Genomic DNA, 25,943 nt, shown 5'->3' with positions numbered 1-25,943 from the left:
TAACTGAAACCCTAGTGTTTTTCTCAGACTTCTCACTCCTTTGCAGTGCCTGAACTCCACTTCCCCCACTAGCCTTGTGAGACTGTCAAGAGTTGTGCCCAATTTCTCAGTCTCCACATAACCTCTTTCAGGATTCCAATAGTTGCCACTGGAGAACACTGCTTTAAACTCTGTGCTTACCTATCTAAGGTTCATTACTCTCTTGTCCATATTTGTTTGCACTCTTATCAGCTCTCCAACTCCTTTCAATAGATGTCTGTCACATTTTTTCATTTTTCTAGTTGTTCTGAAGGGGATGATTATCCATATTATTCAGTATTTCATTACATAGAGAAAAACTCTTGACTGAAAATCTTTTTAAATAATCAATAATATTGTTTCCCTCACCTCATTCAAGCAATTTTTTGTACCATCCTTATGTATGTTTGATCCCCTTGTATCTCTTCTTTAACATCAACAACAAAGTCAAAATCCAGGTCTAGGAGAAAAATGAAAAGTTTACAAATGAATAATAATCTTTACTTTTGTCAGTAAGTTCTCACATTGTTTAATCTCATGTAATGCAGCAATTTTATAATGTATCATACTTTACCCATGATGATACTGAGGCTCCATGCATATAATTAATTTCCAAGGCTACAAAACTATGGCACAGCCCAAATTTGAACACAGATCTTTCTGAATTCATATTCAGACCCTATTTCACTTGACAACAGAGGCTCTTAAAGGGAGAGTGACTACCTACTTAAGAGCATCACGAGGAGGTAGAAGAAAAAATACTCATTCTCTCAGAACCGTGAACATAAAACCCATGAAAGCAACTATTTAGCAGAACACCAGAGAACTTTTTAGTGAAATAGATTCAAAAGAGGCCGAGAGCATCATCCAGCCCCCTCCCTTGCCTAAACACTATTATCCCTGTTGCACCCGGCTAAACAGTTTCAGGGGTTTTCTGATTTATCATTTCACCAATGTGAAATGAATAGCTAGGAATTTTCCTTTCCTTAGGAAGCTAGATCCTGGTGCAGGATGAATTACATTTAGAGATAAACCATGGAGAACCTTGATCTATGAGATTAAGATCTTTTGAATGGTCCAGACTACATGTAAACAAGATTGCCTATTCCCAAACCTCTTTATAAATACAGTTCTTTGACCACTTACTACATGCCAGACACTGAAATATAACACAAACCAAAATAGACAAAGTCCCTGTTCTCACAGAGTTTATGGTTTAGTGGAAAGGACAGATTTTATAAATTATCATGTAAGTGGTATGCTGGTGGATGTTTAAAAGCCAGCTCTCTGGTGGTGTGTGGGGCAGTGGGGAGCAGGTACTAAGCTTCCATGTACAGCATTTGCCCAATTCTTTGGTGTAAAACCAGTCACTATGACTGATTTCAGACTATCAAGGTGATATCACCGAACATGGAGTTGGAAAGAGATATACACAGTATGGTCTCATAAGACAATGTGAACCCAGTCCCATATGCCACTCACCATAGTAAATGAAAATGAGATATGTTCTAAAGAAAAGGAACCCTATTCTACAAGAGATATATATATGTGTGTGTGTGTGTGTGTGTGTGTACAAGGCAACCAGAATGCGCCTACATGGTTATCACAGGCATCTCTGAAGAAGTGATGCTTGTGCTGTGATCTGAGGGAATAGCTAGTGTTAACCAGGCAAAAAATATGCAAGGAGAAGCAACCCATGCAAAGAACCCAGATAATGGGGCACAGCCATATTCTACAAAGAGGGTAAGCTGGAAAGGAAAGCATCACGTGAGAAGCTGGGGAGTCTGTCTCCATTCGAGTCCACTCTGGCTTGTTTCTTGCCTGTTCAGTTACCCAGTTTCCTACTACTGGCTAAAGCTAGAGAATGTTTAAAGCCCCCCAAAAAAGAAAAAATGCACTTAAAAGCACTTCAGAGAACATCCCCCAGATTAAGAGAGCATAATTCTGGGGCCAGCAACCTCCTTCAGCTACATTGCAGCAAGTTGACTGAAGGCACCAAACAAGAATGTGGATTTCAAGGGCCTGAAAGCTTTGCTCAGCTATTCTCAGTCAATGACACAGGTTTTCTCCCTTAAGTTTGAGATATATTTCCTTATTAAACTTTTAAAAAATGAGAAAATAAGTGGAGAGAGGGAGGGAGAACAGAAAATGATTGCACATTGAAATAAATGTGTTACTTGAGAAAATTATAAGTGCCTAAAAACGGGAGTTTATAATGAAAGTGCCTTCTCAAGCATAACTACAGTATCACTATTCCAATGCAAAAATACAATAAACTGTCCTATTACATTTAAGCAGTTAGATTTAATAAGATGGGTGGCATATTAAATGAATGCCAACTGATTATTAAAGATCTTTTTATTGAGGATTTACAACTATGCCATCAAGTAACTGAGCAGTATTCAGGTATAATAAAACCCATATGAGAAACTTAATTTAAAGTAGTGCAAAGAACCAAAAACACTATTACAAATAGACCATGAAAACTTGGAAAATAGATAAATTTAGAGACAAAAAACATCCCATCAAATTATTGTCAATGGCAGGGGCTGAGGCAATGAGGGAGGACAGAATATCATTTACATCTGAGTCAACTAAACAGCTATTCAAAAGCGCTACACCATGACCGGCACACTCCTTAGGTAGATATGCCCTCCCCTGGGAGCTGAAAGGTCCTGTCTTTTTTCCTCTGGAAAGAAAATTAACTTTCTAAATGTGAATTTTCTGTAGTAAAGAAATCCTTTAGTTTCTTAGAAAATGGTTCTGTCTTCCAAAGTGAAAGTGAGCATGGAGAGCAAAGGGTTTTGTGTCTCCACCCCTAGATCTGGAAGACAGGGTGGGAAGAGAATGAAAAGGTGGGGGAAGGGAGGGAGGGCTGTGGTGGGGGCAGGGAAAAGGGAGGAGCAGGGGGAGATGGGGAGGGACAGAGGGAGAGGGAGAGGGAGAGAGAGGAATGGAGAGGTGTGAGAAGGGAAAGAAAGGTAGTTGCTTAAGAGCCAGAAAACTGAGTTCTCTTCCTGGCCTCATCTCTCACACACTGTGGGACATTAAACAAGTTATTCCAAAAGTTTAGGCCTCATCAGTTTCCTCACAAGTCAAATGAAAGGGTGAAGCTACCAGGCCTCTAAATGGCCTTCGAGTTCTATACTTCTTTGTTGTATTCTCAAGTCCAGTCCTCGGGTTCTTGGATAAAGTTCCTGGGAGTAGAAGAAAACCCTTGCAGAGTAATAAAACTTTAGGGTATGAGAGAAAGACAGAGACCCAGAGACAGAGAGCAAGGAGGAAGCTTCCAGAGCAGTAATTATGGCATCTTAGTTTGCGTGGTCCTACCTGAGTTTCCGAAGCCCTCACACAGCTGTGACTCCTAGTCTCAATTGGTGGGCAAGAAATAGGATTATTTCCACTGTGCAGAGGCAGCAGCTGAGCTCAGGACTCACATGAAGGCCTACCCATGAGTGGCCAGTGGCAGGCCATGGGCAGACCTCTCCACAACTCAGTGCCAGCCCAGTGAGTGGGTGGGGTGAGTACCTCACAAGCATGTGCAGGACATTCCAAGACAGGAAGCCCTGGACACGTGCTCAGGCATGGCAGACGACTGCGTAGTTTCACAGCTGGGCCACAAAAGGCAAAGAGGATATTACAGACAGTAAGTAAAATAGAGCCAAAAAAATCACACTATTGACAAATGACTCCATTTATAGCCCAGATTCCATACACTTTGACCTTAGTCACAAGTGACATCTAATTGGTCCAAAAAACTAGGCTTTATATCGGCTTTAGGATAAGACACATGGATGTCCCTCGTAAATCTGATCTCCTTCAGGACCTGTTGGCAACCCTCTGTTGCTACCCAGGAGTGACACGGCTACTTCCTTTTCCTCCCAAGGCTTCGGTGGGAGCAAAAAAATTACCTTTAAAATACAAAGCAATTCCTCAGCATAGGAAGGAAAGAAGTCATCCAAGTTATGAACAAAAGGGGGAGCAGAAAACTACCAAAAGAAAATGAAGAAGGGGAAAAATGTGTATTTCTCTCTCTCTCCATCTCTCCTGTATTTCACTGGCCAGGATCACGGTTGGTCTATACAGTAGAGGGACATCCGTCAACTCTAATCAATACATGTGGTGTTAGTCATGGATGATAAATTTGAAAGGGATTATAACAGTAAACAGTGATCAATAGAGACTTGCTGGAGGAGACAGTGAGGAAAAAACAACCTAAAAATGTTACATGGTTAATAAAGTAAGTGGGGTGGGGGGGTGAGCCTTAAACAAAACTCTAAGAGACCTACAATGTTTTAGTTCCTTCTCTTATGGGAGGTGGGATGGAAGTGGGAGTGGATAAATAATCCTCCCCCAGACTTTTTCACAAGGCAATCACTACTAAAAGGGTATTATTAATTTACAGCATATTTGCTGATCTTTCTGGTTGGAAAGGACATTCTCTATTAGCATTTAGTTGAAGATTTGTTTCTGGATCCAAGCTGGCATCATTCAAAGCCTCCAGAGGATAGCTTGCCCTTTCCCCACACACTGCCCCCCAGCCCTCCCTCCTGTCTCTTCTCTTCTCCCCTCCTCTGGCTTCACCCCAGGCACATGACTGAGCAGTGCATTCACAAGCATGACATCCCTCTCTGCAAACAAATATATCCTGAATCCAAGCAAAAAGGGAAAAAAATGCAGGGAGATTCCGCTGCTCACCCATAGATGAACGGAACTATCTGTCTTGTCATGGGGGGTCGGAGCAAGAGGTTACTCCGAGTCTATACCTTAGTTTCTCTGCTGACGTTTGCAAGCAACTCCCTTAAAAATAAAACAAAATAAAGAGTGAAAAAGAAATGCTGCCACATTGAGCACTTAGCCGGTCCCTCTAGAACCCGTCCCAGCTAGTGTCTTCTCACCACCTTTAGAGTCACAGCTCCAGGCCTGACATATAAATTTTTTTTCCGGTGACCTTTTAGTGTCCTTTCTGCCAGAGTGTGTAAACCATAAGCTGATATATGAAGGCAATTTTTAGTGGTGCCACTTGTATCTGAGTGATTGCACACACTTTACGTTTCTGGCCTGCCACCCCTTCCACCTTTCCAAGATCTCTCTATTTTCTTTTAAGGGAACTGCAACAAAGGTGAAAGCAAGTTTAACTGCTTCAAGACTTTGATAGCCAGAAGCACCTGTTTGGGGGATTCATAACTGACCAGGGTCCATCTTCAAAGCTGGAATTTTTCTCTGCTGCTCCGGGATCAGCAGGACAGGAATAATGGGGTGGAGAGGTTAAAGTGGCCCTTTCCCCTGCCATCCCCCCACCAAAACCAAAGCTGACAGACATCAAAGCTCCAAGCCTTACTGAAGACTCAGGGACACAGAGTCATTGTTGCCATGAATTCTAAGAGCCTAGGCCCCTGGGGACTTCCTTGGTCAGAGTTCAGGGCATAGGGAGATGGGGGTGGGGATGTTAGTGGATATAAAGGCAGAGAAGAACCTAAGTGGCAGAATCACACGGAGGTCTGTACTCCAGCACCCTGCCATTGTCCTGTCACCCCCTCAAAAGCCAAGGCTGCTGTTTTTCCTCAGCACAGCCACAGGTTCAGTCTTGCTAGGCTCTGAGACCTGCTCTGGCCTTGGAGGGGAGACTGTAAGAAGCATAGAGAAGGCAGTATCTGCTCTGCTTATTCCAAGCTGGGATGGAAGCTACAGGAAAATAGAGAACACTGCCGCGATAATATGTGCTGTTGTTTTGGAGGTAGCTCACAAGGGATCAGGCATCAAAGTCTGAAGCAGGGAGGCCCGGTGGGTGATAGGAGTAAGCATAAAAAAAAGATTTGGACTGAGTTTGATGAAGCTAGCCTGGTCTACTGACAGCCTCCGTGCAGGAGGAGCAGCGAGGAGTGAGATCTGCAACAGGAACTCCCCAAGTGTCTCCTAGGGACCCGCTTCAAGAGCACTCCCACCCACCATGACAAACTGCCCTTCTGCTGTCAACCTGGAGGACCAGAGTTCAATTTCTCTAAGTAGCAGTGGGTCCCTTTCACTGGAACATGACTCAAGAAGGCTCAATAAGAATGCCCTGCCTACCTTGAATAAGACCTGTGGTCCCCAACTACTGGGGTCCAATTATCCTGAAAGTCATGACTCTATAGGCAGCCGGTTGAGATAACCTGCACTAAAAGCATGAAGATGACCCAAAATGCCTCCAAGGGCTCCTCATCATAAGGCCATGTCCTTGCCAGCATGCCTTAACTTGTCTGTGGGAAGGTCACAGGGAATCCCTGCTAATAATCAAGTTCTAAGATTCAAAAGCTTGTTTAACATACGTAAGCAAAATCTAGTTACTTTTCATATTAAATGTATTTAAATTTGAGTAAGAAAGAGGGGAAATACAGCTAGTGTCTGGGAGTTGCTAAATCTAAAGATCATCTGATGTGTGTCACTGGCTGCAGGAGAAAAGGCCCACTACTGTACTGTGGAGATCCGTGCAGCTATAATTATTATGGGGTGCTACCTCCCCAACAAAGTTCTGGGGGAGATGCTCAAAATGTGGAACATGGATTTTGAAGTTTTTTGAGTACATAAAAATCACCCAGCATAAGTGCAGGAGCTGAGAAAAGGATGAGATGCCAGGGACCAACCACTGGCCACAACAGAACAGAATAGGCTGGGGGAGGACCAGGCAAATGGCTGCTAGGTCGATGGCCCAGGCCAGACCTTGGAGATGGAAGAGCAGCTCCAGATACAGACCCACCCGGCCTCCTCTGCCAGGCTCCTGGCCTGGGTGCCCAGTGCAGGAACAGTGACCAGGTTCTACCATAGGGCCATCTGGTGGGACCCTCAGAACTGGAAAGCCCAAAACATTCCCCAGAAAAAGGACGCTGGGAGCCACAGCCTTCCCCTGCCTCCAGGCCGAAATGCCATCTTGACAAAGATTCTGGCTCCAAGGATTGAATGGGGACCAGAGTGGTGGGTCTGTGTTTGCCAAGCACCAAAAACTCCAGGACACTGGACAGGTGCCACTGAGGGTTCCAGTTCAGGCAACTTCCTCTTCAAAAAGTGGTGCCAAGGCACTCTGGGGGGACCCCAGGGAACAGACATAGTGGCAGCCCCAGGCACAGACTTGGGGCAGAATTTCAGTGTGAGTATAAGGGACCAGCTCCGCCTCTGGCCAGGCTTGGGAAGGCCCGTGGGGGGCAGCATGGGGTCAGCCAGGCAGAGTTCCAGGATACGAGCACCCTTGTGCACCAAGTGCAGAACTAGAGCAGCTAGAAACCAGTACAAAAGAAACAGGAGGCTAGTGTTCGCCTTGAGCAAGACAGTTGATGGGATTTACAACCCTATAGGTGGAGGTACTTAAGGACAGACTCCAGACAGAGAATTAATATTCATTGAGCATCTCAAACAGTCATTGTGCCAAAAAGTTTATATACATATGTGTGTATATACAATCTATATAAAACGTCAATTAAATATATGATGACATTGTGATGTTTTAACCCCATTTTACAGATGAGAAAGTGGAGGCTCAGAGAGCCTGAGTAACTCACCAAGTAAGCGTCGGAGCCCAGAGCTACCAGGCTCCAAAGTTGCTGCTCTTGCCGGAACCACATGCCACTGCTCAGGTGACCTGCCCTATTTAGCCTTTCTCAGAATGGATGGGTTCAGGGACTGCAAGGGGGAAATGATGTTTTGTCCCTTTGAATCCTGAACTAAAATCAACTTTTGGATTGTTAAGAATGCTATATTGATTGCAGAGTGACCAGTAGCAAAGATCAAGATTGAGGAAGGTCAAGAAACTAAAAGACATCTTTAAAAAATGGATTAATGGGCAAAGTTTTGCCAAAATTAGCTGGAAGACACAGCCTGTGACTTATTTATGTCTTTCCCATGCTACCATCTACAACAAAGTTATTTTTTTTTGCTCTCACTCTTGACTGTGTTGTAAATTTGAGAGTTATACCTGGCCAACTACTCATTTGGTGGCAGAAGCATGGAAAAGAATGAAAAATTGCTCACAGGAGGGCTGTCCTCAGAGAGAGTCAGAGCAAAGACCACGCTCCCAGTGGCACAAGGCAAGGTGCCCCATCCCACTGCTTCACGAGGTAGGTGGTGGTGTCCACCACCCCACAGCCTTGCTCTGGGCACATTGTACAACTTGAGTGAAAAGACAGTAATGTCAAAACAGGTGTTAAAAAGCCCCCTATCCTAAAAGTAAAAATGTTCCTTCCTTACCACTCAAAAGGGACAATTCAACAAAGACCTCCTATTCTAAAAGTCAGTTCATTCATTCATTCACTTACTCATTCATGAAGTATTCATTGAGCCCCTGTTCTGTGAAGGGCACCATGCTACAGCTAACACGAGCATGGCCCCTATCCCAGGGAACTGACGGCCCCACAGGGAGGTTAGATACTGAGCACATAACCAACCAACTGCACACAAAACTACTACTGCAGAAGGGCTACAAAGGAGAAGCACATGATGCAGTGAGAGCCCACAGTAAGCGGTATGACTGCACTGGGGGAACACTCTCTGGCGTGTGAACAGAGAACCAAGGCGGAGGGGAGTCATCTAGGTGAATGCGGGTTGGGAGAGTTCCAGGTAAAGAAAACAGCATTGGCAAAGTGTCTGTGGCAGGAGAGAGCATGGCAAGAATGTTGGCTTAGCTGGGGGGCACTGAGAGGAGGACATGTGAGACAAGGCTAGGGACACAGGCAGGACCTGACCATGCATTACATGAAGCAGGTGGAAGATGGACGTCTTCACCCTAAAACCAATGAAAAGCCATTGAGGGGTTTTCAGCTGTAGAGGAAATGACAGAGTCAGAGTTACAATTCAAAAACCATCATGCTGGTTTGTGTGTCAAGTATGAATTTAAATAAGACCAGAATGAAAGAGTAAGGAGGCCTTTGCCAGCTCCAGAGAAATTGTGGTGGATTGGACCAGAGTATTCAGATGAAGATGGAGCCAAGAATTACTCAGGTAATTCAACAGATGTAGGTGATGGGCTGATTAAAAGGAGATGAGGACACTGACAGTAAGAAGGATAATTTGTAGTCTTCTAGACCACGAGCAAATCACTTCTCCTAGAACATACAAGTATGAAACCCTCCCATCATCGATGCATGAATTCTTTCAGGAGGCTGTTGCTGAAGGAGCAAGGGAAAGGAGTAGAGGGATGCCCTGGAGACCTAGAAGGCCACACTTTCTCAAGGATGGCCAGAGATCCAGAGATTCACACCCAACCTGTTCCGCTCCCTCTCCCTCTCTCTCCCCATTCCTTCCCCTTCTCCCTTTCTCCCCTCCTCCCTCCCTCTTCTTCTGCATCACTGGTGCACATCACCATGCTCAGCATGAAGGAGATGCCCATCTTAAGGAAGGAAGAGAAATCAGGAGACCAGCTCCACAAGGAATAATAAGTTTGCCCTTCAAAAGTCTCCTGATATCTCTGCTCCTCAACTTGAGGGTACTGAACTAGACTCATGGATTTTAGTGCTTCTTAGAAACCCAGCTGGCTAGACCATCTACATGGCCACTTGGAGTTTGTACCCCAACATATACCTCCCCCCACTTCATTCTATCCCATATCACCAAATTGCTGTTACTCTTTTCGGTGTGTTGACCTGTGGGGTAGCTTTCCTTTGGGAAAGAAAAAAGTATTTCCCAGCAGAAGAAAGGTTTGAAAACCACGGAAATACACAATCTCCAAGACACGCCTCAGACTTCTGAATAAAATAGAAATTCTACTTTCTGTGTCCCAAATGACAAGGACAGTAAACGTCTAGAAGGAGAATCTCCTAGATACTGGCCGTCCAACACAGGGGATGAAAAACCCACCTCCAAGTTCAAAGTAGCTGTTCAAACAGCAGGATTCCCCCTGGGGAAAGACTCCCTGCTGTCTCTGCTTTCCATGACAATCCAGGTGCCTCTAAAACTCACCCTTCTGGTCTCCCCCAGGCCCTCACCAAGCCCACGGGAGGCAAAGCAGAGACAGCTGAGATGAGCTAGAGTCTTCTGCTCCTCTCTTACATGGCCCACTGTCCTGTCTTCCTAAGCCTCTCCAGTTTTTAGGAGAAAGGTTGCATTATGAGAGCAGCCAGGAGATAGAGCAGCTCTTGATTGGTGCTGTCACTTAGATCAAGAGCTCTTATGGCAGAACTGTCTTTTCTTCATTAAGTTTGAAAACATGCCCAGGGCTAGTCTATGTACTGCTCATCAATAAATGGAAATACACGGATAGACCCCAATTCATGCCAGGCTGTGATTGAGAAAGGATAGTTACCTTGTCAGTTTCCCACTTCAAATAAGAATTCCTAGAATCCCCTATTTTCACTCTCCTCAGCCTGAGGTCAGGGAGGAAGGGAGGCAGCAGTTTTGGTGTGAGTCTCTCCTTGAGATGAGCCATCACTGTGACAGCCTCCGGATAGAACGAGCTTCCATTAACCCGAGGTCTCCTCTCTGATTCTTTCCAGGACCATCAGGGGAACTGGTTTCCTGAGGATGGGATCCCGGCAGAGGTCTCAGTATGTTACGAATGACTCAGTCATGAGGAATCTCCTTCAACATAGCCTCCAAGGGCTTGCTGATGGTAGACTGAAGATGGTAGGAACCGGGTTTACCGAAGTCCCCAAATGCCTGTGCAAGACTGCAGGCCAAGAGGCAGGCATACAAGGCCAGCATGCCATGGAGAGAGAAAGGAAGTATGAAAGGGAGTGGGGAGGAGGGAAGAAAACCACCACCCAGAGGCCAAGCAGGATGCCCATTAACCTGCCTTAGGAAATGAAATTAAAGAGAACTCTGCTTTCTGCCATCCAAATCAAGACAACAAGAGAGACCAAAAATAAAAATAATTAAACAAAGAACAAGAACCAAAACTGCCATCAAGCCAACAGGCATTAGCTTAAGAGCTCTAACCTGCGGATTTTCAACAATTAACTTTTAAAGTGATTGTTCACCAATCCACCTTGATTTCATTACATGGGGTAAAGTCAATATTGGCAGGCATTTCCTAAAATTCCAGCTGAGGGAGATAATGCTATCAATGCTGGGCCCCTAGGCCATGGGGTGAAGATAGGGGCAGGAGGCTGCGCTCACATTGTTTGGCTCCTGATTTTCATTCTCTTGCATTTTTTTCCTCCTCATTACCAGGTTTTGCTCTTTTCCTTGCCAACCAGCATTACTTGTCATCAAATTGCAGCCTCTTGTGGCAGTTTATCAGAGAGGCTCAAAAGGCAGTGGTGACCAGAGTTTAGTGAGAGTTCAGTCGACAACCTTTTCATCATTCTATTTAAACAGTCTTTGTTCATTTCTTTCATTCAACTAACACTGACCGACCACATACGGTGAGCCACAGCCTTCCTCCCCTGTGTGGAGACGGGAAGAAGAAAAACAATTTCAAAACAACATTGAGGGGCATGGAACACGGAGAGCACACTGCTAAGATCAGAAGGTCAGGGGAAGTATCCACATGAGGTAAAGCTCGAGATGCATCTGGAAAGAGAAGTAGGACACAGTGGTGAAGAGTGTATGGAGCAGCAAAGGGAGAACTTCCAGGCAACAGGAGAATCATGTCTAAAAGTCCAGCAGGCAGAGAAGCAGAAAATGATGCATTTGAGGAATCATCATAGTAAGAAGTTATGCTAAGAGAGCACTTATTCTATTCCAAACCCTACAGAGCACACTTCATAGATATTATTTCATTTAGTATTCACAACAACCCTGGCAGGTATGCAGTGTTATTATTCTGATTTTCAGATAAGATACTAAAGAAGTTAACTTCCCAAGATCAGAAAGACATTAAGTAGGATTTGAACTGTTGCTCTGCTCCAGAACCCATACACTAACTACTGCTGTGGTGGACAGCAGAGGCTTAGTGAGGGTACAGGGTATGATGGGAGAGGTGAATGGTGTGAGAAATGAGGGTCAGCAGCAACCGAGGAGCCCTGCATATGTACTGAGGATTTTGGACATGATTAAGTAGTTATTAAAGAGCTATGATAGATTTAGGTAGAAATGGGAGATAATTAGATATACAAAGAATGACTCTGGTGACAAAGCAAAGGATCATGATAGTATAAAAGAATGAGAAAAATCATCTCTTCAGCATTCTATCCAAAGGAGCCTTTTCTGTTTTCTCTCCATAAACTCCTCCACATCCACTAAAAAAAAAAAATGAAATTAGACAAAAGGTGAGTGATTTTTTTTTTTTAATTAGAAAGGAGAATACAGACTTTGTTTTCAGCCAAGACTGAGTAAAGAGACAGGAGAGAATGGATTTACCTCCTACCTGAAACAATGAAAAAAAGTAGGCATCATATATGTAAAAAACTGGTTTTCAAAACACTGGGCATCAAGCAATAAAGGTCAAGTATCTCTGAGAGGAACAAATGAGCAGATCCTTACAATTGCCCCATTACCACCTGAAGAGTTTCCAGGTCACGGTGCAAAGAAAGGGACCCACATGGAGGCCAGTCATCTCACTGAATTGAAAACATTAAGGTGGGAGTCCTGGAGATAGTCTGAGTTCTCAGGGCAGAATAGTGGAGAAGAAAGCGATGCACAGACGCAGGAGTGAGCTCTGGAGATCTCAAGGTTACCCTCTAGAGTTGAGTACTGAGCAGCTCAAGTATGTAAGGAAACTACTCAAGACCAGGGGAAAAAATCATGTTATAGGACTAAAGATAAAAAGGAACAGCACCTCTTTCCACCAGCTAGTGTAAAAACCTCATAATTGTACAAAGAAGGATTTTTTTGCCTTAATAGTGGGAAAAACTAACCCTAAACTACACTGCTCTGATCCTGGCTATTAAAACATGAAACTAAGAACTCAAAGGCTCAAATAATTTCAAGTCATTTAATAATATCTCAGGGAAAAAAAAAGCTCAAAAATATTTAAGAGAATACTAAAATATATAAATAACACCTAACAAGGTAAAATTCTCAGTATCTGGTACCCAATTAAAAATGGCCAGGCATACAAAGAAGCAGAAAAATATGGCCATAATTACAAGAAAAATCAATTAACTGAAATGGACTCAGGTTGATACAGATGATAGTATTATTAGACAAGGACATTAAAGGAATTATTAAAACTGTATTCCATAAATTGGAGAATATAAAGGAATGTTTTAGCATATAAACTGAGACATGAGAGACATAAAAAAGTCCTAAATCTAAGTTCTAAAGATGAAAACTACAATGTTTAAGATGAAACATATACTAGATTAGATTAAGAACAGATAAGACACTGCAAAAGAGAACATCAGTAAACTTGAAGACAAAGCAATAGAAATTTTCTAAAATGAAAAATAAAAAAAAAAACTTTTAAAAACAGAATCTGTGAGCTGTGGGGCAACTAACTACAAGAGGTCTAACAGTCATGTTATTTTAGTTTCTGAAAGAGAGAAAGACATAAAATAATATTTGAAGGTAGACTAGCTGAAAATTTTCCAAAATTGATGAAAATTATAAACCCACAGATCCGAGAAGCTCCACAAACTCCAAGCACAGGAAGAATGAAGAAAACTACACTAAGGCACATCATATTCAAATTTCTTAAAAATCAATAATAAAGAGGAAATCTTAAAACCAGCTAGAGGAAAAAAAGACACATCATATCCAGAGGAACAAAGAAAATAATGGAAGCAGATTTTTCTTTGGAAACAAATACAAACTAGAACATAACAGGGTGACATCTCTGTAGTACTGAATGGGGAAAATCTCCCAACACAGAATTTTTTACTCTGTGAAAAATAAAGACAAAATAAAGATTTGTTCAGACATTCAAAAGCTAAAAGAATTCATTTTCAGGAGATCTGCATTACAAGAAATGTTAAAGGAAGTACTTCAAGCAGAAGGAAAATGATAGCAGATGTAAATCTGAATCTACGCAAAGAAATAAAAAGTACTGAAATGGTAACTAAATGGGTAAAGACTTTTAAATTTATTATTTAAATTATTTTAAAAGATAATTTAGGCAAAAGTAATAAAAAATTTTTACTGTGGAGTTTATAACATCCACAAAAGTAAAACTTAGGGTAAGAATAGCAAAAGGTTCAGGAGAAAAGAAGTGGAAATACACTGTTGTAAAGTACTTATACTACACATAAAGTGGTAAAATATCACTTGAAGATAGACTGTGATAAATTATGATGTGTACTATAATCTGGGCATAGCTTCATGTTTGCAGGACAGGCAGTTGTGAAGGAAGCCCATCTGGAGTGTAGAAACACCACGCAGCCAAGGTTTGTGGGGATGTGCACACAAGATACAATGTAGCTGTAGCTATTTTTCTTCTCCACCCCTCCCTTCCCTTGTAGAACTGATTACCAAGAGGAACAGTTCAGTGAAATTTGATGATAGGGTTACCCATAAAAGGACACCATGAAAATGTCACCATTATACCAAATATTCTTCTAGTTTATCTTTTTTTCTCCTTGATCAAAATATTATAATTTTTAATAATATTATGTGACTTGTATTTACATTTTATATTTTAAAACTAATTACACGTGTACTTGACAGTTCTGTCCTAATTCTCACGGTTTCAAATTTTCTTCCTTTAGGAAGATAGAGGCCAGGAAGACATGTCTTGTCATATATTAAGGGAGTAAGGTCTCTCAGGAAGGTTTTTTGGGGGGAAGGAGGGATCTCTATTGTTTGATCAATTTTAACAGTCCGATAGCCTTAAAAAATAGAAGAAAGTCTTTAGATAGACCTAACTCTGGCATTGTTATTATGTTTTTTCAATGCCAAGCCCCTGAGGGCAATGATATGTTGATTTTAATAAGTCTGGACAGAGTTTAGAGGCTGTTCTTCTCCCCAACAAGATACCAATGTGTGGGTTAAATCTTTGTTCCAGAATCAATCCCTGACCTCATCCTGAACAGGTGAACTATTTGAAACAATGATCTTCTCTTTGAGCTGCTACCACAGTATTCAGCAGCAATGCCCCAACGAGGGGCCTGTCCAACTCTAATAGGAATTATGTGGGACTTCTCATGGCCTGGAGAGGCACAGATCAATGGTATTTACTGTTGACAGAAGCATTTACCTGCTGACAGACAGAACTGGCTAGAGGGCTGTGTCAGGTGCTAGATTTTCAGGTGTTAGAGCGCTGTGTGTTCTGCTGTTGGATGCAACGTTCTGTAAGAATCAATTATGTCAAGTTAGTTGATAGTGTTGCTTAGGTCTTCTACATCCTTACTGATTATTCTGTATATATGTTCTATCTATTTACAGGAGGTGCTGAAATCTCTGGTGTTTGTCTTTTTCTTATTGCAGCTCTGTCAGTTTTTGCTTCATGTTTGGAAATTCTGTTATTAAATGCATAGTTTAAGATTGTTATGCCCTACTGAAGGGCTGACTTAGACTCCTTTATCATTATTAAGTGACCTTTTTTATCCCTGGTAATATTCTTTGCTCTAAAATCTACTTTCTCTGATATTAATATAGCCCCTCCAGGTTTCTTTAGTGCTAGTATATCCTTTCCATCAATTTATTTATATCTATGTGTTGAAATTTAAAGTAGGGTGCTTATAAAATGCATGTAATAGACTGCTTTTTTATCCAATCTGTGCATTCTGTCTTTTAATTGAGATTTTTTGACCATTAACATTTAAGGTGACTGTTGATATGGTTGGAATCTACCATCTTTGTATTTGTTTTATATTTGAGCTATTTGCTTTTGTTCCCTTTTTCCTATTTTTCTTCCTTCTTTGTATTAAGTATTTTTATGGTTCCATTCTATCTATACTGTTGATTACTATGTACAGTTCTTTGTTTTGTTATTTTATTGGTAGGTTAGCCTGCCAGCATGACCATTTTAATTTAATTGTTCAAGTTAAAAAATAAAAAAAATATCTCCAATCATGCTGATATAAAGAAAATGTTGAAGTGGGAAGGAGTCTATACCTTTTTGGAATCATGAATTGGGATCTATACTCTACTGAAAACATCCTGTCCACATGTGTATTCACATAAAGACCTAAATATTATTAAATTCCATTCTGGAGGCCAAGCTGCCCAGGCAAAGAGCATCAGTGAGTTTGGGATGTAATCAAGAGATGAGTGCAGAAGATGCAACTATCAATTAGTAAGTGAGAGACCTACTATGTGTCCAGCAGAGTATCACATACATCGTTTATGGAATCCTCACTACAGCTCCATGTGGTAATTGTTATCCAGTTTTGAAGATGCATAAAGACCCAAAGAGTTGTTACTGAGTCAGTCTATAGAGTAACCCAGATAGCAAACAGGGGAGAAGGCACTAGAACCAGATCTGTCTGACCTAAAGCCCATGTACAGACTAGAGCACAGGTGGCCTCCAGACCCAAGACAGTCATCAGAAGCGATGCTCCTGGCAGCTGACACAGTATCCACCCCTCACCAGTGAGTGCTTGGTAAGTATTTGTTGAATGAATAACAAGGTAGAGATGTGAACACAAAGATGGACTCAAATACTGCCCACCTCATGAGGGTATCTGTGGTGATCCTAAGAATGTCTACTCATAGAGGTATCTCCTTTTGAAATGTTGTCCCACCTACCCAAACCCAGCCTCCATAATCACATGAGTCAATCACAGGATTATTGCACATCACACAACTTTTTTTTTTTTTTGGTTGGGGGGTGACTCTTAAACCCTTCCTTCTCCTAGAAGAAAATTTCTGTATTTCCAATCTTCTGAGAAGCCAGTAAAGACCTCTTTCTCCAAGGCTGGGATGGATTCCACTAATGATATTGAAACAAACAGGAACTTCTCAAAAGTTAGGCAACTAGGTCCAGATATAAGCAATTTAAGGGTATATATTGGGCCAGGTCCTATACTAATTCAAAGAGAATAATTACAGATGGGGCCTGGTTTTAGTTCAGGCCTAAACTCAGCAGGACTTCTCCATAAGGAGGCAGAACTACTTAGGTAAGATAAAAGTTCTGTTCTCAAACCACTTTAGAATTTACTTTTTTTAAATGATGAGACTGAGAAGGTCACCAACAGTATTCTCCAATGTTGCCACACAGACTGCAAGATCTGCGAAAGAGCATAGGAAGAAAAGATGGGAGCTAAGCCTCATCCCAGACTGGCAGAGTATTTTTTAAGCCTCCAAAATCAGGTTGTGGGGACAAGTCAGGAGTCAGGCATTGAGCAGGACCAGGTAGGCTGTTAAGGCTGCCCTGTGAGCTCTCTATCTCTTTTCAAGGCTCATACCTCTATTCTCAAGATCAGACATGGACCAGAATCTATGTTGACAGAGAATCTAGGCAATGACATTGGTTGCTAGAGCTGTTGCAAACTAGGATCTCAGTGCATAAAGATGACCCACCTGTCCGATCAGGTGTTCCCCTTTGTCTCTGATTACAGCAAGAAGACTCAGGGCTATAAACAAGGTTATTATTTTTAATAAAATAGTAATCATCCCTTACATTTGAAGAGTGCTTTGCAACTTACAAAACACAAAGCATTTTCATTATCTCATGGAGAAGGCCAAACAGGCCTGACAGCAGGGCAAATAAACAAAAGCAAGATTTTATTATTTTTTTAAAAAGCTACCTTGAGTACAAAATCCAAGAAGAAAAGACAATCAAAAATTAGAAACATAAACCTATAACCGTGGCCAAAGAGGAGAGAAGCAAGTGGATCAAGAACTTACAGAGCAAAGCAGCATATAAATTGGAGCAATCAATATGAATCACAAGAAAACCAAAGCTACAGATCAAAATCTAAACGCACCAGCCGATTCTGAAATAACCACTATGTCTCTGAAAACAGGAATAATGCAGCTTCTCTGAGATAAATCATTGACACTAATTACCTGCAAGGATTTGGTGAGCACAGAGCCTCTGTTTTTTTTAGGTACCAAGGTACTGTTAACAGAAATCTTAACTCAGGCCAACTTCATGCCTGAATCGTTTGTCTAATTTTTTCTAATTCTGATCCAAGTTCAAAAGGAAGTACCTTTAACTCAGCACACCCACTCTGTCCCAATCATCAGCAATACTTAATGAAAACTTACAATGTACCTTGCTTCACCCACGTCTCTAGGCCTTGTCCCTAGAAAGCACTATGCAATGCTACAAGGTGACTGCTGTTTTACTAAATATAATAACTTACTATACATATATAAAATACAAATATAATATTTAATATATATTATATATATAGTAACTTTATTTATAGCTCTGAGCCTTACTGGGATCAGGGCAGAGGGAAGGATATGGTTGGACTGAGTTATCTTCAGGGACTTTAACACAGAACAAGACAGACTAACAGCACACAGCTTACTGGCTTGTAGTGATTAGAAGGAAGAATGAATAACATACCCTCCCTAACAACTATCCAGGTGGGGTCTCTAAGGACCACCAACTCACAAAAATGTTCATGCTAGGACTCTTTGGTTATACATATTCAAACTCGTAAGTTGAATTTAATTTATTCAGATTAAAACGAAGGACAGCTCAGGCTGGCAATTAACCAAAGTCGAATTATGTGACTATTACATAGGAAAATATTATGCAGAGTGCACAGAATAAATTTAAACAAGCTATCAACCTATAGTTGGTTGATATCCTTTAACATTCTCTCTAAAAAAAAGATAAGAGTGGTCTGCAATGGATTTATCAGTATTTGTCCATGTGACCTTCCAATATTCTCAAGGACGATTGGCCCTCTGAAGATGGCTACTCCTTTTCTTACTAGTTTGTCTGAATGGTGTGCAGCTCTGGAGTCAGGGTGGTCTATATTTGTATCTATATTTAACTGCTGTGATACTTAGTTTCCTCATTTGTAAAAAGTTTCTCTGACAGAACTATTATAAGGATTAAATGAGGCAATGCTTGTGAAACAACCATTTTAGTGCCTGGCACATGTTGGGCAAGGAAATGTTTCCTTCCTTGTTTTCTTTGAAAACCCAGTTCTTGGCCAACAAAATCAACATAAGTTTGGCATGCCCCAGGTCTAGGTTATCACCAATTATAAAGGCATGGAAAGCCAAAGAATGAAGTGTGTGTGATGTATACATCAGTAGATCAGTACGTTTCTATTGCTGGTGTTAATGGATACATTCCTGGACCTGCTGACTTCTCTATAAAATTTCAGGCTTCTCAAAGTCAATAATTTTATTCCTTACTTATTTCCTAATTCCCTTTGAAACCCTAGTGCTCGTATTCTTAGTAAGCACTCAATTACTGTATCAGGTACATTTATATTGTATGCATACATACGGCTGCATTTCACATGATCTGGTGTCCCTGGGGAATGACCTATCCATACTTGCAAATACTGATAACTGAATTCTACTGTATTATCAATATTCCTTAGAATTTTAGATGGAGGCATTTCTTCCATTTATTAACTTTTTATACCAAATTTACATCATGTACTGTGATCTGTTTGATTGCTGAGAAACAAGGATGCAGTGTTACAGGATTAGCTGATAGTATATCTATGCCATCATAGACGTTGAAAATGGAGTTTTTGCACAAATGTCCCATCTTCCAAGAAAGAGCCATGAGCTTTAGCCCATGCATTTGGAATCATCTACTTGGACAGCTCTTTTTGCATATTTTCTGGATCTTTGGGACACAGCATGCCCAGACGTTTGGTCAAACATAATTCTGGTTGTGCCTGTGAGGATATTTCTGGATGAGTTTTACATTTGAACAGGTAGACTGAATAAAACCCACTGTGCTCCCTAACGTAGTGGGCCTCATCCAAACAACTGAAGACCGAAACAGAACAAAAAGTTTATTAAAAGAGAATTCCTTCTGCCTGGCAGTTTAAGTAAATACATTGGTGTCTGACTGGAACTAAAAGATCTTCTGTTGGGCCAGCTGGCTTTGAGACTTAAATTTACACCATTGGCTCTCCTGGTTCTCAGTCCTTCCACCTCAGGTGGGAACTACATCTGCTCTCCTGGGTCTTCAGCCTGCCACCTGCGAACTGGGACTTCTCAGCCTCCATCATCACATGAGTCCATTCTTTATAACATATATATAAAGATAGATATGTATTTCATATATTGTATTTCATACTTATTTATATATTACTTATACATTTATTATTTTATATATAATATTAATACATACTTACTGTCATATTTTTATTTCATGTATTTACTATATTGTATATTACACTTTAATTAATTTTCCTTACATTTCATATTTGTTTTGTACATTTATATATGAAACCTACTGGTTCTGTTTCTCTGAAGAACCCTACCCAACACACTCAAGCATAGCTACTCTAGACCTAGATAAAAGGAATCCTTGTCCTAGGCCTCATACTTCAGAGATTCATACACACCACAAACACAATAAAAATACACTTATTAGAGAAAAGATTGGCACCTCTGTCATTCATGACCCAGCATTCATTGCTGCCACAGCTCAACCAGGAATCCTAAACATCTACTCTCAGGAACAACACTCTTCAGACCCCCCAAGAAACTCTTCTCCATATCCTTCTTCCCTGTATTCTCAAAACAAAAAGCAACTGTGCTTGAATGCCATCCATCTCTGGGCAGCACTGCTATTGACATTGATAGTGACACTGCTTTAGAATGTGGAAAACTTGAGCATCAGAATTGCTTGGCTAAGAGTCATATGAGTAATCTTGTCAAATCGTTCCTCTTAGATTGCTTGAATTCAGTAGATCCTTGCATAACTTTGTTTTTGCAGCATTGCTAAGCATTCTTTTCATGCTTTCCTTTGTGTCCCAATTCATGACTTCAGAGGTACTCATTAATAAGCATAGTATGCACATTAGTTGCCCAAGATTACTAGGGAACATTTTGTAATATCCAGTAATTCATATTGCCCTTAAATTTGTGTATTTATATAAAACTAGATGTAACATTCATGAAGATTCATACTGAAGCTTTAGCCTAGCAAGTAGATGGTTAGTAAATGCTCAAATTAATAATTTTATTTTCTTAAAAATAAGATTTAATTATTTTTAAAATTAATTTCAAAATTAAATTTAAAATGTGTTTTATCTATATAACTTCAATTTAAAAATTTTGATTTTGTATTTTATTGTAATACGCACTTTTAAATATTCTAGAAGTAACTTTTTGAAAGTATATACAAATATGTCAGCTTTTTATGTTTTATGTTTAACATGCATTACATTTTTATGAGAATATTTTCATTTGTATACTTTTACTACAATTACAGTTTTTACTTCTTAGACCACTACTGTCAGTAGAAAACCAAATGTGTGACAATCTGGATTATCATCCCATAATTGGTGATTTTTGTTAAAAATTAAAGAAAATAAAATACATACATGCCCTTATTTTATTTCTTAGCCAAACATCATCAGCAATAAAAATGACTCAGGTATGCATATAAATTCTGGCATCTTCGATTTGCTGCCAACCTTCAGTCATATAAAAAGAATAGCTTTAAACATATTTATCAATTTTACCATTAGGAAGGTATAATTGTCAAGAGAGGGTTATAGGCACTATTTTATATAAATAGTCTGTTAGCTTGATTTACAACCATGAAATACATAGACAATATGTGATATGGGCCTCCATCTGCACTCTTGCCTCAGACCCCACATATGTGAGTAGGGACTTGGCTATGTTCCCAAAAGGCTTGGGCTGCGGGGTAAGTAATCTTCAAGGGCAGGATATGACTATATATATGACCATATGACTACATGACCACACAAATAACATTTTTTTGTTTTGCTTTTCTAAGTTCAAGAAGAAATATATTGAACTTGGAGGTCATGAAAATATTGGGGAAATTCAGCCAATCAGCTGGTGTTTGAAACATCACATATATGAATGGGTGAGGGGGAGGTTTGCTAGGTATTCACCAGCGAGGCTGACCTCTTTTTGACTCCTCAGGCTGCCTCTGTGTGATATGACACAAGCGTTAGCATTGTAAGCCTCTCCCACCAGCCTGCTACAGTGGCTGCAATTCCCAAGTCTCTAATTAAGTCAAGTAAGCTTTAGGGCTCCCCTCAGAATGCAAATGCCCCATGGAAGATAGCACAAGAAAGCCTTCTCAGCCACTAAGTCCTCACCTCTATTTGTCCATTGGAATAGAGTTCATTGGTTCCCTGACAATGGGTCAGGACAAATGACTAGTAATTTTTGGCAGGAGGCATCAGCACTAAGCACCCCTCTTAGGGAAGGTCCAGGAAGGTACAGATTGGGAATGGTCAGTATTGTGGTGTTTGGGAAAGGAGCGTAAAAAGCACTGATGGGTCAGAGGGCCTAGGGGCAGATGCTACCTAGATCCTAATTGTTCCTAGGGCTGGCCCATTTCCTTGTTCTTACTCATCCCATGTAACTTTCTGGCAGCCTAGATTTCCTGGAGATAGTTTCATTTTCAGAAGGTCAATGTATCATCAAGGGGAAAGGGTGAGCCAGAAGCCCCTGGGTGGGTGAAGGTATAAAGACTTGGGTACTTATGACAAAGAGTCATCTTCTTAAAGAAGTCACCAGATTCTAGTGCTTCTGCGGCCCCACCTCAGAGGAGAACCAGGCGCACTACTCTCAAGGTCTCCTCCCCCTTCAGAGGTACGGCACTTTTTATTCCAGATGGTAAACTCACAAGAGCCCTTTAGACCTACTTCTCAAGAGTTTGGGAGAGAGATGCATAGTGTCACTGAAAGTATGGGGATGAGATCTGAGGTTTTTTTCATCAGCTGGATGCACAACCCTGAGTGAGTCACCATACTTCTTCGTGCCTCAGTTTCCATGTAAAACAGTTGAAAACAATGTTGCCAAAATCCCTTCTAGCTTTATCATGAGGGGAACTTTATGCAGAAAGGAACTGGAAAAGCAGAATCTCTATGTCCAATTCTAACAGCCACAAAGGCTGGCATACAAAGAGTGCCCACTCAGACTGCCAATTCAGGACTTGCTGACCAATGGAATAATGGAATACAATATAATCTTGTCAGTAGAACATTTTTTTATTGAGATAGAATTGACATTTAACAATGTTTTCATTTCAGATGTACAACATAATGATTTGATATTTGTACATACTGCAAAGTGATCACTTCAATCAGTCTAGTTTAATATCTATCACCACACATAGCTACAGATTTTTCCTTCTTATGATGAGAATTTTTAAGATTTACTCTCTTAGTAACTTCCAAATATACAACACAGTTTTGTTATCCATAATCATCATGCCATATACTACATCTCCAAGACTTACTTATTTTTAACTGGAAGTGTGTGCTTTTTGACCATATTCACCCATTCTGTTCACTCTCAACCCCCAACTCTGGCAACCTCCAATTCTCTTCTTGTGTGAATTTGGTTTTGTTTGTTTTAGATTCCACATGTAAGTGAGATTATGCAGAATTTATCATTCTCTGCCTGACGTATTTCACTTAGTGCAATGCCTTCAAGATCCATCCATGTTGTTGCAAATAACAGGATTTCCTTCTTTTTTAAGACTGCAAGATATTCTGCTGTGTATATGTATGTATACATATCCCACAGCTTCTTTATCCACTCATCCCCAAATGGGCACTTAGGTCATTTCCAAGTCTTGGCTATTGTAAATATTGCTGCAGTGAACATAGGTGTTCAGGTATCTTTTCAAGCTAGTGTTTTCATTTCCTTTAGGTAATGATCCAGAAGTGGAATTCCTGGATCATCCAGTAGTTTTTAATTTTTTGAGGAACCTCTAAACTGTTTCCCATTCAGACTGCACCAATTTACATTCCCACCAATCATGCACCAGGATTCTTCTTTCTCCACATCCTCACAACACTTGTTATTTCTTGGTGTGTTTTTTTTTTTTTAATAATAGTCATTCTGATAGGTGTGAGATGATATTTCAGTGTGGTTTTAATTTGCATTTCCCTGATGATTAGTGACATGGAGCATCTTTTCATAGCCTGTTAGCCATCTACATGTCTTCTGTGGAAAAATGTCTATTTAGGTCCTCTGCCATTTTTAAATTGGATTGTTTAGGGGTTTTTTGCTATTGAGTTATATGAGTTTTATATCCACTTTGAATATTAACCCTTTATAAGATATATGATTTGTAAATACTGTCTCCCATTCCAGCAGATGCTTTTCATTTTGATGGTTTCCTTTGCTATGCAGAAGCTTTTCAGTTTGATGTAGTCCCACTTATTTTTATTTTTATTGTCTTTGCTTTTGGTGTCAAATCCAAAAAAAATTATCATGAAGACCAATGTCAAGGAGCTTACTGCCAATGTTTTCTTCTAGAAGTTTCATGGTTTCAGGTCTCACATTCAAGTCTTTAATCCATTTTGGGTTAACTTTTGTGTATGGTGTAAGACAGAGGCCCAGTTTTCCCAATACCATTTATTGAAAAGACTGTCTTGGTTTCCCTTTGTATATTCTTGGCTCCTCTGTCATAAATTAATCGATCATATGTGCATGGGTTTATTTCTGGGCTCTCTATTCTATTCCATTGATCAATGTATCTGTTTTCATACCAGTACTATACAGTTTTGTTTACTACAGCACTGTACTATAGTTTGAAATGAGGAAGCATGATGCCTCCAGCTTTGTTCTTCTTTCTCAAGATTGCTCTGGCTACTCAGGGTCTTTTATGGGAAAGTCATGTTCCTGACAAAATTATTTCCTCTTGTGTTTATTTAAGTGATTTGGATGTCCCTGAAACATTTAGGATCAACAAGACACAGCATCTGAGAGAACTCTTTACTCCTAACACCTCAGAGGAGAAGATGGGGAACCCTGCTCCAGTTTTGCCCTTGGTAGGAATCAGCCTGCTCTAGCTAGAATCAGCCCTTATCGGAGCAATTTATGGATGAGTACTACCAAGTAAATGTACTTGCCTGTTAAAGTTACCTTCTGATGGCATACTGTCTTAACTCAAAATAGTAACCAACACTAGAGATTTCACATGGAGAATAGTACCTTGACAATGAAGGATGGCCATAACCCATGTAATATATAGGATCACCAATTAATCCATTGAAGGATTATCCCTTCCTAAAGACATGCTAAGTCTGGAGAGAAAGATAGCTACAAAAGTCTGGCAGGCTTTATACTTTCAAAGTGTAAGTGTGTATCTTACTTCAGTAAATCCTCAGAACAGTCAAGGTGGGCTAAGCATTATTTTTAACACTCCTATTTGACAGACAGAGAAGTGGAGGCTTATAGGTGAAGTAATATTCCCAAGACATATCCGTCAGTATGCAGTGAAACCTGAATGTGAACACAAACCTGTCAAACTCCAAAGACACTAACCACTGTGCACAACACTTCTTAGAAAAGAAAGTGCTCTGAGAAACCACATCCATATATAGAAGTACCCTTTGACAACTTTTTCTTAGTAAAATCCTTAAGCACTGAAGAGTTCCTGAGGTCTAAGCCTTATGATATTACCTTTCTGCTTTGCTTTTACTATCTGGATTTATGAACCAAAGGCAGGGGAGGAAAGTTAATTCCAACTGTGACTTTTTTCACTTGATGCCTCTAATAGTTCACCCTTGCTCAATGGGCCTGTCTTTGTGGGGGGACCATAACAGGAGATGGAGGGGACATAGAAAGTGGAAAAGAGAGAAATTGCAGCTGGGAGCAACAAGAAAACACCAAATGCAGTTATTCATCTGCAAAGCCTTGGACAGTTCCCTCTCCTGGCAAAGCAAGACCTAAAGCATAGAATTATTCCTTCCAGGAGCTTATTCTTGATAACAGCCTCCTAGTGCTCTGTGAGGTCTTTAAACTTGGCAATGTCCTGGGTTACATCCCTTAGTCTGCCTCTCCTCTGTGTGAAAGACAGAGATTAGTTTTCATCTCATCTGACAGAAAGTCAACTCAAGACCCAGAGTTGTTAAGTGCCTTGCCTAAGGTCACACAGCTAGTAACTAGAAAAATTGAGATTAAACCCAGATTTCCTGACTGCCAAAACTAGATTTCTTCCAATCACCCCTGCAGCTTCTTAAAAACCATATGGCTTTGCATTC

General features: G+C 40.6%; 1 long non-coding RNA gene across 2 annotated transcripts in view; it reads right to left on the bottom strand.

The window, feature by feature from the left end:
- The window catches only part of LOC130682587 (uncharacterized), a 231,267-nt gene that overhangs the window by 85,029 nt on the left and 120,295 nt on the right, over positions 1–25,943 (bottom strand). Inside the window, exon 2 of one of the 2 annotated variants that reach the window (XR_008995836.1) lies at positions 4,717–4,818. The exons of the other annotated variant lie outside the window; for it this stretch is intronic. This is a non-coding gene — a long non-coding RNA (uncharacterized LOC130682587). The remainder of the gene's footprint in view (positions 1–4,716; positions 4,819–25,943) is intronic. 2 annotated transcript variants of the gene reach the window in all.

This window comes from Manis pentadactyla, chromosome 2 (assembly GCF_030020395.1).
Source record: "Manis pentadactyla isolate mManPen7 chromosome 2, mManPen7.hap1, whole genome shotgun sequence".
Classification (NCBI taxonomy): domain Eukaryota; kingdom Metazoa; phylum Chordata; class Mammalia; order Pholidota; family Manidae; genus Manis; species Manis pentadactyla.
This window is presented reverse-complemented; position numbering and strand designations above follow the sequence as displayed.